This window comes from Struthio camelus, chromosome 3 (genome assembly GCF_040807025.1).
Source record: "Struthio camelus isolate bStrCam1 chromosome 3, bStrCam1.hap1, whole genome shotgun sequence".
Classification (NCBI taxonomy): domain Eukaryota; kingdom Metazoa; phylum Chordata; class Aves; order Struthioniformes; family Struthionidae; genus Struthio; species Struthio camelus.
Genome location: NC_090944.1, coordinates 79,527,886 through 79,542,702, shown reverse-complemented (window position 1 = coordinate 79,542,702; position 14,817 = coordinate 79,527,886). Strand labels below are relative to the sequence as shown.

The following is a 14,817-nucleotide window of genomic DNA, read 5'->3' as shown; positions in this document are numbered from 1 at the left end:
CAGCCTTTTTTATCATCGTTGCTGGTCTATACCTTCATTCCTTTATTAAGGAGCAGCACTGAATTATTTCCTGTACATTTATCACAAGCTCTTTCCTTTAATAAATTCCTACATTGTATATTATGCTTCCTTAGAACATGTGTTACTTTTGCTTTTGCAAAGAGTTGATTTTATGGACATGTGGAGCTTGAGGTGCAAAATGAAGCCCTGGGGAGAGAAGTGCAGAGAAATGGAGAGAAAAGGGGATCATATAGTCCCCTGAAAATACAGATTTGCAGAAACCAGAGAATAGGTCTGTCATTTGAATCAGTGACTGTTCTGAAGGCAATAAAAGCCACAAACAAATGTTGGTACCACAAATGTTGGAAGACCTTATAAATCACATGAGAAAGGGTAAAGCAATTATATGAAGTACGACAGTCCTTTTTAACAGTAGGTTTACTACCTCCCTTCAGGATAATAATTTTCATAGCAGAAATCTGGCAAAAAACTTTGGGAACCACATTCAGTAAGTATTCTGTGTCTCCTCTGCAAAGATAATTATATTTCCTTTCCCCCGTTTACAGGATGTTTTCCTCCAAATTTGATAATGTAATTAAAAAGTGGAGAGACGGGCAAAGAGAGACTGGAATTGTAAATTTCTGCAGGAATCCTGCCCAGAGTGATCTTTCAGTGTAAAAAAGCACTTTGGTCACCTCTTCCTCGCTAACAGAATCCTAAAAATGAAGCTGTAAGATTTGGGAGAGAGACAAAGAAAGATCGTAGGACAGATAAAGATTTTGAACATAAAAAAAAAGCCTGGCAACAGCTTTAAAATGATCGATTCAGTGGACAGAAATTACACTAACACATCAAATATACATTGTTTATTGTTGATGCCTGAGGCCACAAAATCATATTTGGAGTCTTTGGCTTTCTGTGTGTACAAGATGACGGCAGAAGCCAGACAATGGACTTACATTTGTTCTTTCAAATACAGCCACCAGATGAATGGAGTTGTTTTTAAATATTTAATGTTTTGTTGGAAGGCTGGCACCTCCCACGTGCTCCTTGAAAGAGAAACAGCACCACAAATATCAGGCACAAGTTCAAAATCCTAATTTAATCCTCAATTATCTGTTTCTCCCACATAAGCAGAACTTACTCGATTGGACCTTACTATTTTTATTGTGGTTTTGGTTTAGTTTGTGGCACCATATATTTTTGGCATTTGTTCTTCATTTTCAAAGTGATTTTCATAGTCGTGAGGGGACTTAAGAGACTAAAAGCTCCAATGCACAAAAGGTACAATATGCTGAGCAAGTCAGCAACAGTGGCCTTTGGATCAGGACCAAGGCAAAAGCAGTTTGCAGCCTTGCCAAAGCACCTCAGCCCTGCTATAGATGGACAAATTATTTGTAACTATATAGCAGAATGGAAAAAACAGAACAGAAAAGGAATCAGTCTTCACTCTAATCCCACTTTGGCAGTTTCAGAGAAGTTAGTAAGAGCACTAATTCTTATGGATGATTATGCGTGTTTAGTTTTCCACAGGAGAGTATTTGGACCTCTGCTTGTCTTTTCTCCAAAAGACTTATCTTTACTCAAAAACATGTTGTTATTGAGATTAACTGGCCTGGGCATTGGGAGATACTAGTTTTTATACCGAGTGCTGCTTGACCATCTGAATGCTACAATATTTAGGAAGAGCGGGACTTTCAAAAACATCCAGGAAAAAGACTCATCTCAGCAAACATCAGCCATATATACTGACTCCCCTCCCTTTTTATAGTCTAGAGGAGAGATCACCAGAGAGCAAACATATTCAGCTCAGAAGTGGGTGGGATGAATTGCTCGTTCACTGATTTACAAGTTCAAGTTCTATCAGTTATGAGCTAGATTTGCTCACTTAAATCCTGCTGGTGATCTTGAAATACCTCTTTTTAATTTACTGCTTGATTTGGAACATTTTCTGGACCGTTTCATGGGAGGCCTAAGAAGGTTTGTTCTTCCAAATTGTTTCAAAAAACAAGAGGTTCCTCTAAGCTCTTACACTGCTTAATTTGCCCCTGACTGCTGCACATGGGAAGACCGGGCAGATTTTTTAAAGCTGAGCAGATCCCATGGGACCAAATCTGAGGTAATTTTAACCGTGACTGAAAATTATGCTACATGATTCTAACATCAGTTTCTTCTGCAGTGTTTGTATCACAACACAAACCTCTTCTTAATGAAAAAACTGAACACCTACACTTCACATTAAAACCATCATCAGAAATCTTTTTGCCTGAAGAAGTAGGGGATAGCCAGACAGTACTGTAAATCCTTCGTTTATTTTCTGAAAGGAACAAAATTCAGTGGAAAAATAAAATATATATCGCAAAGGCTTCATGGCTCCCTTTTTCATTCAATTCCTTTTTCACTGGAAAATTCTTTTATATAAGCAATATTTTACTATCTTTTGATAAAATTCTAGCTTTATTGTGATCAGTTTTGGGTTGTTGGGTTTTTACTGCACTAGCATATGTTTGGTAGCACAATCTGCAGTTAAAGCAGCTAGTATAGTATTTGAACAAAATAGATTTAGAAATGTACTACTTGCCCAGTGAGGCATGAGTCTTTTTCTGTCTTCGGAAGTAATTATCTACTAACAGGCACGGTTTCACAATACCATATATTTGACTATTAACACTATCTCCCCAGTTAAATATCAGTTGAATTATGGATTTTCCCACTGGTTTTCTTAGTTGGAAGTCTCATGCATTAAAAGCAGTAAAGCAACCAAATGTGTTCCATAGCAATATAGGCTTGCCAATTCTGTTGAAGCTGCTGATTCAACAAGGTCTTTCAGCGCTTGTAAATTTAGGGCATAAGCCATCCTTTGAAACAGTACCACTAGTCATATGTTTAAAGTTACACTTGTGCTAAATACTTTGTGGAATCAAACGTTAATGCTGAGAGCTAAGCTGGGATGACTCATTGAAAGGAAAAAAGTCGTATATCTGAACAAATATTTCCACTCACTGATAAGTCGTTGAATAGCTGCTTTTATTTAAAAACCAAAGATGAGCTTCTCTTAGTTGACTATACCGTTCTAAGTCAGGAAGTACGAAACTGCCGTAATACCATTAATATATGATTTAAGAAGATTCAACACCATAGGCAGCAATAAAAAATAGGCAATGTAAATAGGAGATACTTTGTTAGCTTCTTAAAGAAAATATCTCTAACGCAAAATGTAGCTATCAATGCATTTAGCCAAGTTAAAGTGAAGAAACAATTCTGAAATGTAGGTTCATGGTTTTAAGTTATAAGAAAGGCCAAGCAGAACTTCTGGTGCCAGACAGTGTGCCCATAAGCCTGTGAATTGTGTGAAAATGGTGTAATGTTGGGTGTTAAGTGTTAAACATCATGAGACCTTCATCACCAGTTTGTCCATTGGCATGCAAATTTTGCAGATGGTCTTTAGATGATTAGTTATGTTACTCTTAATTGCAAGTTCCTCCTCTACAAGTCTCCTTCCCTGCTGCTTCAATGTGAAGAAAAGTAAAGTGTTCAACCATGAAGCAGCTGGCACAACTTGTGTAAACAATTCTTAGCACTGCATATAAGAATGCTGACAAAATCAGTAAAGCTCAATATGGCGTTTTTCTTTTAGTATTTAGTATTTTACATTTAAAAAATCTCAGAAATAAAAACAGGTAGATAACTGCACTCTCAACTATCCCAGACTCCATACATTTTTCATGAATGCCATTTACAATAGCTAGCTCTTCCAAATATTGTAGCTGCAGCAGCGAATAGTGCAGATGAACAAAAAAAACAACAACAAAGTGACATCTGTTTGAGTAATGCTTTCTTCTGTCAAATAAATCAAAGCCTCTAATGGCTGCAGTTTGGGGCTATTTTTTAACTGTAAAAGGGATCTCTCACTGAAGCAAAGAAAAGTCAGAATTCAATGGACTAAATAGTTCAGTTGGATTAAACTTATAATGTTTTAAAGTAGGACAGATTCATCTTTGGTGGAATCAAAAATGTTATCATCCCTATCATGCCATCACTACAGCAATGTAGTGATGTCAGAGTCAGCAATGAAAGTTGTTATTTTAAGAGACTTGAAAAAGACTGTGAACAACTGGAAATGTATTCATAAAGTTACTGGGATTTTACATTCCATTTATCCATTTTTAATGGCAGGAGGACGATGAGGTTCTATTGCTTATTCTTTTTTGTCACCCTAGCATCTTTACTTTTTTCACCTTTTAAAATCGTATGTTTCAGATGATTTGCTTATACTTTAAGGAATGAGGTATTTAATGCATTCAGAACCTTTGAAAGACTTCTTGTTGAAATATTAAACTGCTGAATGCAATAGAAATAAGATCGGGCCTCAGACGAATCCTCCAGTAGGCACAAAAAGTAGTTACTAATTCTATCTATTCGTTTTTCTCATAGACTCTAAAACACACAGTGTTCTATAGACTTCTGGATATAAAGAGCCCTGTCAAAATACTAAGCAACTACTGTAAGACTATGATCTTAGTTTGACCTTGTTTAATGAAACTGGCTACTTTTGGAGCTAATCTCAGATATTCTGTGTTGGACTTGTTCTTCATCAAAGTCTGTTGACACTTAATCAAAGTTGCAAGTACTGACTGTAACATACACTGTGTACATCTTTATTTTTCAAATGCTGAAGTAAGGATATTTGATAGCATTCTTTGTTGACATAAGAAATATTTTCTAGAGAAAACCAGTGACTGTTTTGTCACTGACTTCAGTACAAACACAAATAGACTCAGCACTCTGCACTTCAAAAGATACAGATAAATAACCAAGTTTTTTAGAGTTTATCATCTGAACTAAACGAAATCTCTGGATGTTTTGGGAAACATCCATCTTTAGCTATCATCAGTTAATTATGCATATGGATTGCCCATCTATTCATGTTCCCTATTTAACTATTTAGTCTTCTGATATCTGGGTCACAGCTGATATTAAAAGTTTCCAAATCTATTCAGCTTTTTGTTTCATTTTGAAAGTGATGTACTGCTTTTGTAGTTTTAATTAAGCAATACAGTTTGCATAAAACAGGAAGTGGCAATAATTACCTCAGTCTCTTGGTGGCTTCAGTAGTGACTTGGCAGACTTTTTCAGGAGGCTTATGCAAGTGACAACATCTTTTGTTCATCTTAACCAGACAGTTCTCTGTGCAGTCCTGAGATGTTCAGCATGATATCCAGAAGTCGGAAAAAGCATTGATTTATTTTTATTTGTCCAAATATCTGATTATTTACACATTTGCGGGAAACAAAAGTACTTCAACCAGCCAAAATGTTCCAATGATTCAGTGAGAACAAGCAATATACATTCAATCTGTATTCAGTTTTGAGGAGCTGGATGAAGTTACTTTAACTTTTACAATATTTTCTCTGTGCCCATTAATAACCCTTTAACTCGACTTATTCCTCTTGCTTTAGTATGACTCACAATTCCTGAAGCACTTTACTTTTAAAACTTATATCTTGGAAAGAGTTTAACAGCATAACAAATCTTTATTTTTGTGGGCTGCTATTATATTTATTATTATGAGCTACATGCCAATGGTGTACTTCGCCTGATATAGACAGTAGCCTAAGGTTAATCTGTGCCTCAAGGAGCCTATATTCTAAGCTAGTCAGAGATAACCATTAAACACAGTAAGCACCTGCATAGCATTGCGGTGTAGGAATCATGCTCTCCTAAGGGTGGAGGTGGCCAAAGAAGAAGGAAGGACTTTTAGTTTTACGTAGCAGCACACAAGCTGGTAACAGCCTTGCTACTTTCCTGTGTTTGAAAGAAAGAACTGAAGGCTAAAGAGGATGGAGCTTGCTGTAGCAGGGTGTCTTGAACACCAGGGATGGTTGCACAGAAGCAATGGAGAAACTCTAGGGGAAGGGACTGGCAGGGCCCAGCATGTCAAAGAGTAGAAAGGTAAAGAGTGTAAATAAAAACACAAGGACAGAAGAGGTAGGTAATGATACATGAAAGGGTACTGGGACAGTTAGCCTGTAAGGCATGTTGTTTGGTGAACTTCTGCATCTCTCAGTAGCCACCCTCCTTCCCTCAAATCCCAAGAAATGAAATAATGTAAAAGTTGGTCTCCAGAGAGCCCCACTGCAGATTCATATATATAAGGGGTGAGCAAGACAGCTGTTTGGATTACATCCCACATTTCTAGCAAGGTGTGAAAAAAATAGTTCCATGGAGAAGGAAAGGAGAGGAACCAAAAGGAGAAGTTGCTCTTTTATAAAGCAGATAACACAAATCAGACTTTTTGTCATGATTTTCGGCTACTTCTCCGTATTCAGTTCTATCACATAGGTCATGTTTTCACACTGAGCTCAGCAACCCTGTGATGTACGTTTAACTCTGTTATTTGATATAAGGCAGAATGTGGTCCAAATTTAAATAGAAAGTTAATGGTTTTCACCCATTATTTTCTCCCAAAATGCTTCAGAAGCAGTGCAGTCACAGATCAAAATCTGTGTTGTTAAATAAATACTTGGAATTTCTCATGCTAGTGGAAACTGAGCAACCAAATCCTCATGCAAAAAGTGGAGACGGCCATGTATATCATACAGAATATCACGTGTATATAAAGGAAGGAGAAAGAGGACTTTTATTCATCTGTCATATCATAATGCAAATGCAAGGAGCATTTGCTGAAACCAGCATTTTTAACAGAATAATAAAACTGTTTTTGTTACTAAAGGGATTTCAAAAGCTGCATTGCAAAAGTCACTTTCAGGTCTCATTGGCATTAATGAAAGTCTCATTTCAAAAGCAAATGAAAAATATAATAGTGAACTTACAAGACAAAGCAAAGCAAAGAAATATTTTCCTTTCTCTGAATTACAACGTGATACAGTATTTTGATTTGTTCTTGCAGAGACTTTCATCCAAGGAACTCAAAGAAGTTCACAAATAACTAAGTGAATCTCAGAGGGTAGAGAAAGCCATAAATATTTACTGATTTGCACACAGTCATGCAAAAATCAGGAGCAGAGAAAGGCCCAGAGCTCAAGTCACCCGGCTCCAGCAACAGCCATTCCCCTCATTCAACAATATACTTAAGAACATGCCTGGCTTTAAGCACACAGATTCATTTGAATTCACAGAATTCAACTGGAACCAGTTAGGTGCTCAAAGCATAGAACATACCAAAACACGTTTCCGAATCAAGATTTAATTTCTTTTGCCAGGGAACTTGGTGAAGCTTGCACTGCGTCGGACATCTGTACCCATTCAGGAGGCAAACAAAGAACTTCGGGGTCTAGCTTGCCTGATATGAACATGGCCACCACAGCAAGAAACTGAAGAAGAGAAAATGTTTATTTCAAGAGAGTGGCTGCCATCCACTAATGGATATAGCTAAGATGGTTTACAGTGGGACACTGAAGTGTATCTCAGTTTCTCAAAGTCACTGTGTGATGTCCTAGCTCAAACAATATTTATTTATGTGTACTGGATCAGCTTAGGCACAGGCACGTGGGCTACGTGCCAAATCTACAACAGAGAAGATAATCCCCAGTAAAGAGAGGCAGTGGACAGCTGGGGAAAAAAAAAAAAAAAGACTGATTCAGGACATGACATCTGTCAGAGCCCCAAGTAAAGATATGAAACTTGGAAGGTGATAACAGTGTCAGTCCCAGGAATGTGTAGCACAAGGTTCTCTACAGGTTCCATACAATTAAAAAAATGAATAAAAAGATGGAGTTAGTAGTATGCTAGGTTTTTGACAGTCTAAACAAGGGCCTTGTTTCTAACTTAAAGCTACTAAATCTACTGCTAAACCTACTGCTATTGCCCTCTTTTTATCAAAATAATATTTCAACAAAAACGTATGCAACACAGTTTACTTAAATCAAGGAGATCAGTTGGCACCGGAAGCCATGGAGATCAGTTTGTTGTGGCTCTCTCTGACATGTGATTTGATAATGAAGTGCAGCACCTAATCAGAGTGCTTCCAGCTGGCTGTCACCTCTCTCCCACGTGGCATTTTCTAGTGGCTAGTTGAGCTCACTTCTAGAAACATTCCTCAGTAGGGGCACAAACTTTCTTCTACTGCATCAAATAATTTCAGTGAGTCTTTTACACCTTGATAAGAAGTTTATATTATGGAGGTACGTTTGTAAAAGTTCCTAGTTGTCTTGGTCTTTATTCTGATTTCAAACATCTGCCAATAATAAATTGCTGGGTTTTTTAAGCAACATCTGGATTGAATTCAAGCAACTCTCTGCTGCTATGGCCTTACATCTCTACACTGTAGTAGTAATAAATCACACATTAAAAAAAAAAATTTCTCTGTGTTTTGTTAGGCACTGCCTATTTATGACAATAAGGTAATTTTGTAAAGAAAAATCAAGGTTTTGCATGTCATCGGAGACTTATTTCAATAGTTATTCACTAAATGGATCAGTTTTCACCCTCTTCCATCAGCAAATAATTGAAAAATACTGTCGGCCAATTTGTCTCAGATTTGTAAACCCTAGAGAGCAATATTTCAAGGAAAAAAAGATTTCAAGATTAGGTAATATTACAGACAGCACTTAACCAAGCCTGTTTCCACTCCACTTATAGATTTGCAAGCTGTGGGGGAAGTAAAGAAATCCTTTATTTAACGATTAGTTAATTCCTAATTAGTTTAAGAAGCCTAGAGAAGGGAGTAAATTAAAGTTCTAGCTACAGATGAATTTGATTGGACATATTCTCTAAAATTCTAACAACCAGAAGTAAGCATTGCAGGAAAAGGTAATATCTTTTATTTGACTGATATAGTTAGGAGACACAGAAAAGCTCTCAGGCACTCAAGAAAGTACTCTCTCTTATCTGTTAAACATCATAGCTACAGTAACACTATTCCTACTACTTGTACTTCTGTTCCTATACTAACACTGTTGTTAATCTATTGCCATTATGCTTCTAAAAGGAAGTAAGTATGCTTACCTGGAAAAGGCCTCTCCCCACCCTAGAATAAGAATGTGAGAACATATACCAACATACTGTATATGCATCAGGATACAGAAACAGAAGATAAGGTAAACACATCCATATATGAACTCATCTGAAGACAGTGACAACAAAAATGTTCTTACCTACCTTGAGATCTACTATGTTTGTACAAAGGATGCATCCATCAGGATGCAATAAGAAATTAGAAGAATTAGGAGAAGTTCTCCCTTCACAATAGTGGGAAAGGCAAAGCTAAGCTAACATGGTGACTCAGTGAATTAAAGCCTTAGTTCATTAGACCTTGATGGCACAGGTCAGGTCAGCACTCTTTTTACTGTCAGGTCAAATCATGTTCACGTAACTTCTGTTTCTGAGAAGGAAGGAATATTTGTATTTTCTCATTTTTGCTCTAAGAGGCAAAAATATCAATGAATACCATGAATGACTTGCTGACTGAGCTTAGCAGCAAGAATGCCTGGCCATGAAGCCAATTATATTGCACAAATATGTTTATTCCTCCAGGTCCATTCTGTTTCCATTTTGCATTATACCCTGAGGTGGACAAAACTCTAAAGCTTGGAAACAAACTTAGGGTGAGAGCAGTACACAGTCATTTGCATATGGATCCAAATTTCGCAGCATGGAAATCCCAGCCGGTTTGAAAGAAAGCTGGAAAGCTTTCTGTTATGAGAACAGATTCTCTTCTGATTATTGCGTGTGTTTGTTTTACCTCCCCAGGGAGACTGTGGGTCCCCTAACCAACACTCTGCATTTAGACACTCTCTACTGGGAAACCTTAGAGAGAAAATTCTAAAGCATGGCTTTCTACACATTTTATTTGACAACTGGTAACTTGCGGTTTCTCTGTTGCTCTCCCAGTTGAAACCAACAGAATTTCTGTAAAGGAATTAATGGAATTCCCATTGGGGACAACAAAGATGTTACTAGTATCAGTTACGATAGAGAATTATTCTCCTAAGAGGTGTTTCTCTGTTACAAACAGAAAAAACACCTACCTCTTTTCAGTGAGAAGGAGCAAAATGACATTGACACAGATCTGTGTATATATATCTGACCAGACTAGGTGTGGAGATGAAAGGCTTTAGATAGATACCACTATTATTTCCCTCCGTGATTTTACATCCGTTCTTTATGTTTTTTACCAAACAAAATAAAACTCAACAATATAGCACTATTTTAGCTTGATACCTTCCCGAAAATAGTTTTAAGGAAACAAAGACTTTTTTTCTTTTATTTTTAAGGGACTTTGGATAAAGCAAACACAAAATTCCAATTAATTTAGAAGTGGTCTGACACATGCCATCTCACTTTTCACCCTGTTGAGACAGAAGAGGTGTTCACTGGCAACCATAACCAACTACAGCCCTGTACTCTATTTTGTTATGTGATCTATCTTTGAAAACTTATATTTTTAGGCAGCAAACTTACCTTCTCTTCTTCGTAAAATGTGTATTTTATAGGAAGAGGCCCTGCCTTTCCTCTAGGACTGTGCAATTCTTTGAACTACTTATCAGGAGGATGACCTACTGCATCTGCTGGAGGATACTAAACAATAATTTTATACATCCATATTATCATCAAGCTACATTACCTGTTTTAAAGACAAGCCAAGCTTAGTCACAGCTGGAGATGAGAGATTGGGAAGGTAAAAGTTGGAGGTAAGAAGGAAGGTATCATGGCATCAATTTGCCTCATCTGAGCTCATTTCTCCCCCTTGTGCAAGCTGAAGTTTAGCATCTGCAGTAGAGCTGCCTGTACAGGACATCTTTAGCATTCTTCTAAAACATCTGGATCTTCCAAGCATTACCTGTCATAGCTGAGCCCTTGTGCTCGGCTGCAGGAATTCTCCTGCAGGTCACCACTGAGGAGACGCAGCCCCAATAGAATTTAGTTCTACCTAGGAGAGCTGCTGCCATGTGATGATCTGTATTTCTTTTGGTAGGAAAGAAAGGTTTCTGAGTCTTACTTGTGGCAAAAATTGTATTTATTTGAGCACAGATGAAAAGCTGAATAAAGCTAAATTGTGTTTATGAGCATTTAATATAACATGAAAATCAATCAGTAAAAACATACAGGAGTCAACTTTTACTTAGAAAGACTAGTTTGAAGTCAGTGAATAGATCAAAGCAGTTAAAACAAAAATAATGACTTATAAAGAGTAATGAGAGAGAATAAGAACATATACAGAAACAAACAAAACACCTGCCTGAACCTGAGGGTGGTAAAGAAATTATCCACAATGAAACATATTTCCTGAAACATGTTTACATGAAAATTGCTTGGGAGTTGGGAGCACAAAATAATTACCTGAAAAATGACTAGATGGGTGAGGTTGGATAAGATGTTTGTCTAGTCAGCATTTTAGGGCCAATGCAAACTAGTGGAAGCGGAGAAAGGGAAAAGAGGGCACCACAGGGGAAAAAATACAGCAAAGGACACAGTAGCGTATTGTTGATTTTTCAGGGTTAATAATAATAGCACATACAGCTCCAGTGATTAAGTGATTAGATCTGATCAAGGAGTTCTCACTGTAACACCCTTCCAACAGAAAATGCAGTTCCCATAAAACTGATGTTTTCCACAGGAAAATGAAATTAAAAAAAAAAAAATTATTGGAAAAAAACATAATATTTTGAGTTGTTGAACTGACTCAAGATGTTTCATTTTAAGTTAGTTAGCTAAATTGTTTTTCCTAACTATGGCCAATTGCCTCATGGAACCTCTAGACTAAGTACCTTGCTCTCCTAGGGCTGGGCTCAGTTGTGGTTGTACAACATCTTCAGTGATGCAAAGCAGCCACCAGCTGACTGTACAACATTGTATATCATAGGATTCACGTGAACAGAGTTTGTAATGAGGTATAATCTAACCAGAACCTTGCCCCTAAAGCAGGATGAAGATTGACTACCACAAGGCAAACACAAGGTTCAGCTGCACAAGATGGTGTTGGTTCCTGTAGTGAGTATTTATGGAGTACAGTGTTATACAAAGTATGATCAGAGCACCTGCAACAGTCAGAACAAAGCTTCCCAAAGTTTTTGAGATTCAAATGTAGGCTGTGAGACATTAAAATAATGCTCATAAAACAGTCTCTGCACTTTCAGGGTTAGGATGAAGCTTAGCACTTGCAAGTTTTTCTAGTAATTAACTTTACATAAGAAAGTATTATCCTAAGATACATGCAAGCGCTACTAGTGGGCATATAGCCATGATAAAAGCATTGATGGCATTTTCATGAGCATTAGTTGCAGCCATTTGCCTCCCAGGAAACTGCCACACCACATTCTGGGCAATGCTGCATCTTAGATGAGTTATTGTTTGTACCTGGTGTCAGGGAGTGTCATAAGCTTGCAAGCACTGGGACAATTTCAAATATTGTCACAACAGGGAAAATAACTAGTCCACTTTCCCACAAAGTATATGATAAAGACATCATTCCCTGTCTTCCAGTTACCGACTTTAGGCCTGATTCTATGATCTTTACTCATACTGAATGAGACTTTGCATGTTGTTCCATGCACATTACTAGTCCATTTGTTGTTTCATGAACATCTTCTTTATTCTTATATTCTTTACTATACAGTACCTTTGCTCTCACCTTGAAGTATGTGATTGGCAAACCATAGCTTGAGAGAACAATAAGTCTTTTTCATTCTTTGGTGACCACTCTATTAGCATTTAATTCACCAAACATCCTGCAAATAGGACACTTTTTTCCCCTAATCTGAGCCATTTCCAAATGCACCTGCAGCCTGCTTGGCAAGCCAGTGACTCTGCATGCAAGAGTTAATGTTATAAGGAAAATGCTTACTTTCTGGCTGCATTTTCTCTCTGAATAATAAATGGCAATAGTAAGGCTTAGCTGGAAAGAAGGAAACTTAGCAAAGTCCTGCTTCAGGAAACAAGTAAAGCTGACTTAAACTGAAATCCTTCATACTACCCTCGAAGTGAAACTTTTCCTGAACAGGCATCTTATTCCTTAACTCATTTACATTTTTGAACCGGGTTAATAGGTTGCATGGAGTTAATGCAGATGACTGTAGGCTGTGAGTTTCACACCCTTCCATCATAATGGAGATCTTAGAAACTGATCTCCTTCATCACTATTCATTGGTATTTGCCCCTATTATCATAATGCCATATGCAGGCAGAGTGCACAGTTAAAATAAAAATAAACAAATGAAATAGCCAACCACTGGCTAATGCCCAAAGCAGTGCCACCATCTGCCAACCCCACCTACTGATAAAATAAATTCTTTTCCTCCTGGCATCTTGCCTGGACTCAGGAATGTTAAATTAAATAAGTATTCCTGGTTGTACACATTGAAAGACAGAAAATATGGATCCTAATGGAAAAAAAGAGGAAATGAGTCAATGACCTAGGGATTTTCCATTGGGAACTTCTATTACTTGCACCTAGAAATTCAAATCTAAGGAGTAAGCCTAAAATCATTCCAAGCCATTTTACTGCCTACTCCAGATCATATGAAAAGAAGAGCTCTGAATCCCTGAGACTGACCTCAGAAAAGGTTGGAACACCTTTCATGAATTCCTAGAGGAAATCAGTTGAACAGCAGTTTACACAAATAAGAGCACCTGGAGATTAAGGCAGATTAAAGGCCCACCACAGGAATTTGTGATGGACAGGGTCACCCAGTTCTCCTTTCTCCTTTGGGATAGCTTCTATCCACAGACAAGGTACAAATACCACGTCCATCTGAACCTGCAGGGACAATAGTTGTGTTAGAATGGAGGCAGGAGCTATAAATACAACATGGTGATCCACAGGGCCAACGGCAGCAGCCCCTTCCCAGCAGGTCTCACCTCCCGCCCTAGGTCAAGGCCGACTCTGTGAATACTTTCTGCTACAATTGTTATAATGACACCAGTGTGCTGCAGTGTCACCTCTGGCTCCTCTATGAGAGGGAAGCTCTGGAGGACCGTGCGCCTTGCTTTTCCTTCCAAGCGGACTTTCCACAAACAGGGACTGGGATCATTCAGAGCCCACGAAGGCACAGGCAGTCCTTGTTTCTGCATCACATTCCTCTTTCGATGGCCAAGCATCCAATATGAATAGATACACAAGAGTCATTTTCCTGTTTCACACCTTTCTCACAACCTCTACTGATTTACACCACTGCAAGCAATAGGAGAGTCAGACCTTACATTTCTATTTTCAGTACAAAAATTAACATCTACATAAACAATGTATTTGATACATAAAATCCTCAGCTATCAGCTTTGATTTTATGCTAAGAGAAGCCACTTTTAATCGTTACCAGGAATGTGTGCCAAAGGGGAAAGAACCAAAAATAGCTCTGGATGCAAAAAAAAAAAAAAAAGCATCAGAGCTGCTATTCTAACAACATATGTATGTCTGTTAACTTTAAGGATTTGACAATAGTAAGGGTACATGTTTTAACTCGCTATAAAATGCATGTGCCTATGGGCCAGATTCGTATCTTAGTTATAGCTATGTAAAGTAGAAATAAACTTCTCTGAAGTTGTTAGACTTATTTTGGATTTATAGTAGTCTGAGATCAAAATTGGAACTGTGTTTTAGACTGAGATGAGCAGAACAATGAAAGAGGGGAAACAATTCAGACGGCAAAGAATACAACAAGATTTCTAATATAAAACTAAATTTTTCTGTGCACAGTGTAATGAAGTACATTGCTGGCTAGATGGTACATATTACTATATAATGCAGTTAGTATACAAATTGCAGACATGCATGCTCTCACATGCTATTTCTTTGGCCTGTATTTTCATGAGTTTCTTTGCTTTCTTTGTCCTGGGAAGCAAATAATAAAATAAAATACA

The 14,817-nt window shown here is 37.6% G+C and overlaps 1 long non-coding RNA gene across 3 annotated transcripts in view; it reads right to left on the bottom strand.

Annotated features, from left to right (window-relative positions):
- Window positions 1-10,962: 10,962 nt before the first annotated feature.
- Window positions 10,963-14,817, bottom strand: part of LOC138066765 (uncharacterized) — a 75,701-nt gene continuing 71,846 nt past the window's right edge. For 2 of the 3 annotated variants that reach the window (XR_011140256.1, XR_011140255.1), the window contains exon 7: window positions 10,963-13,717. This is a non-coding gene — a long non-coding RNA (uncharacterized lncRNA). The remainder of the gene's footprint in view (window positions 13,718-14,817) is intronic. The other variant, XR_011140257.1, reaches the window with a different exon arrangement.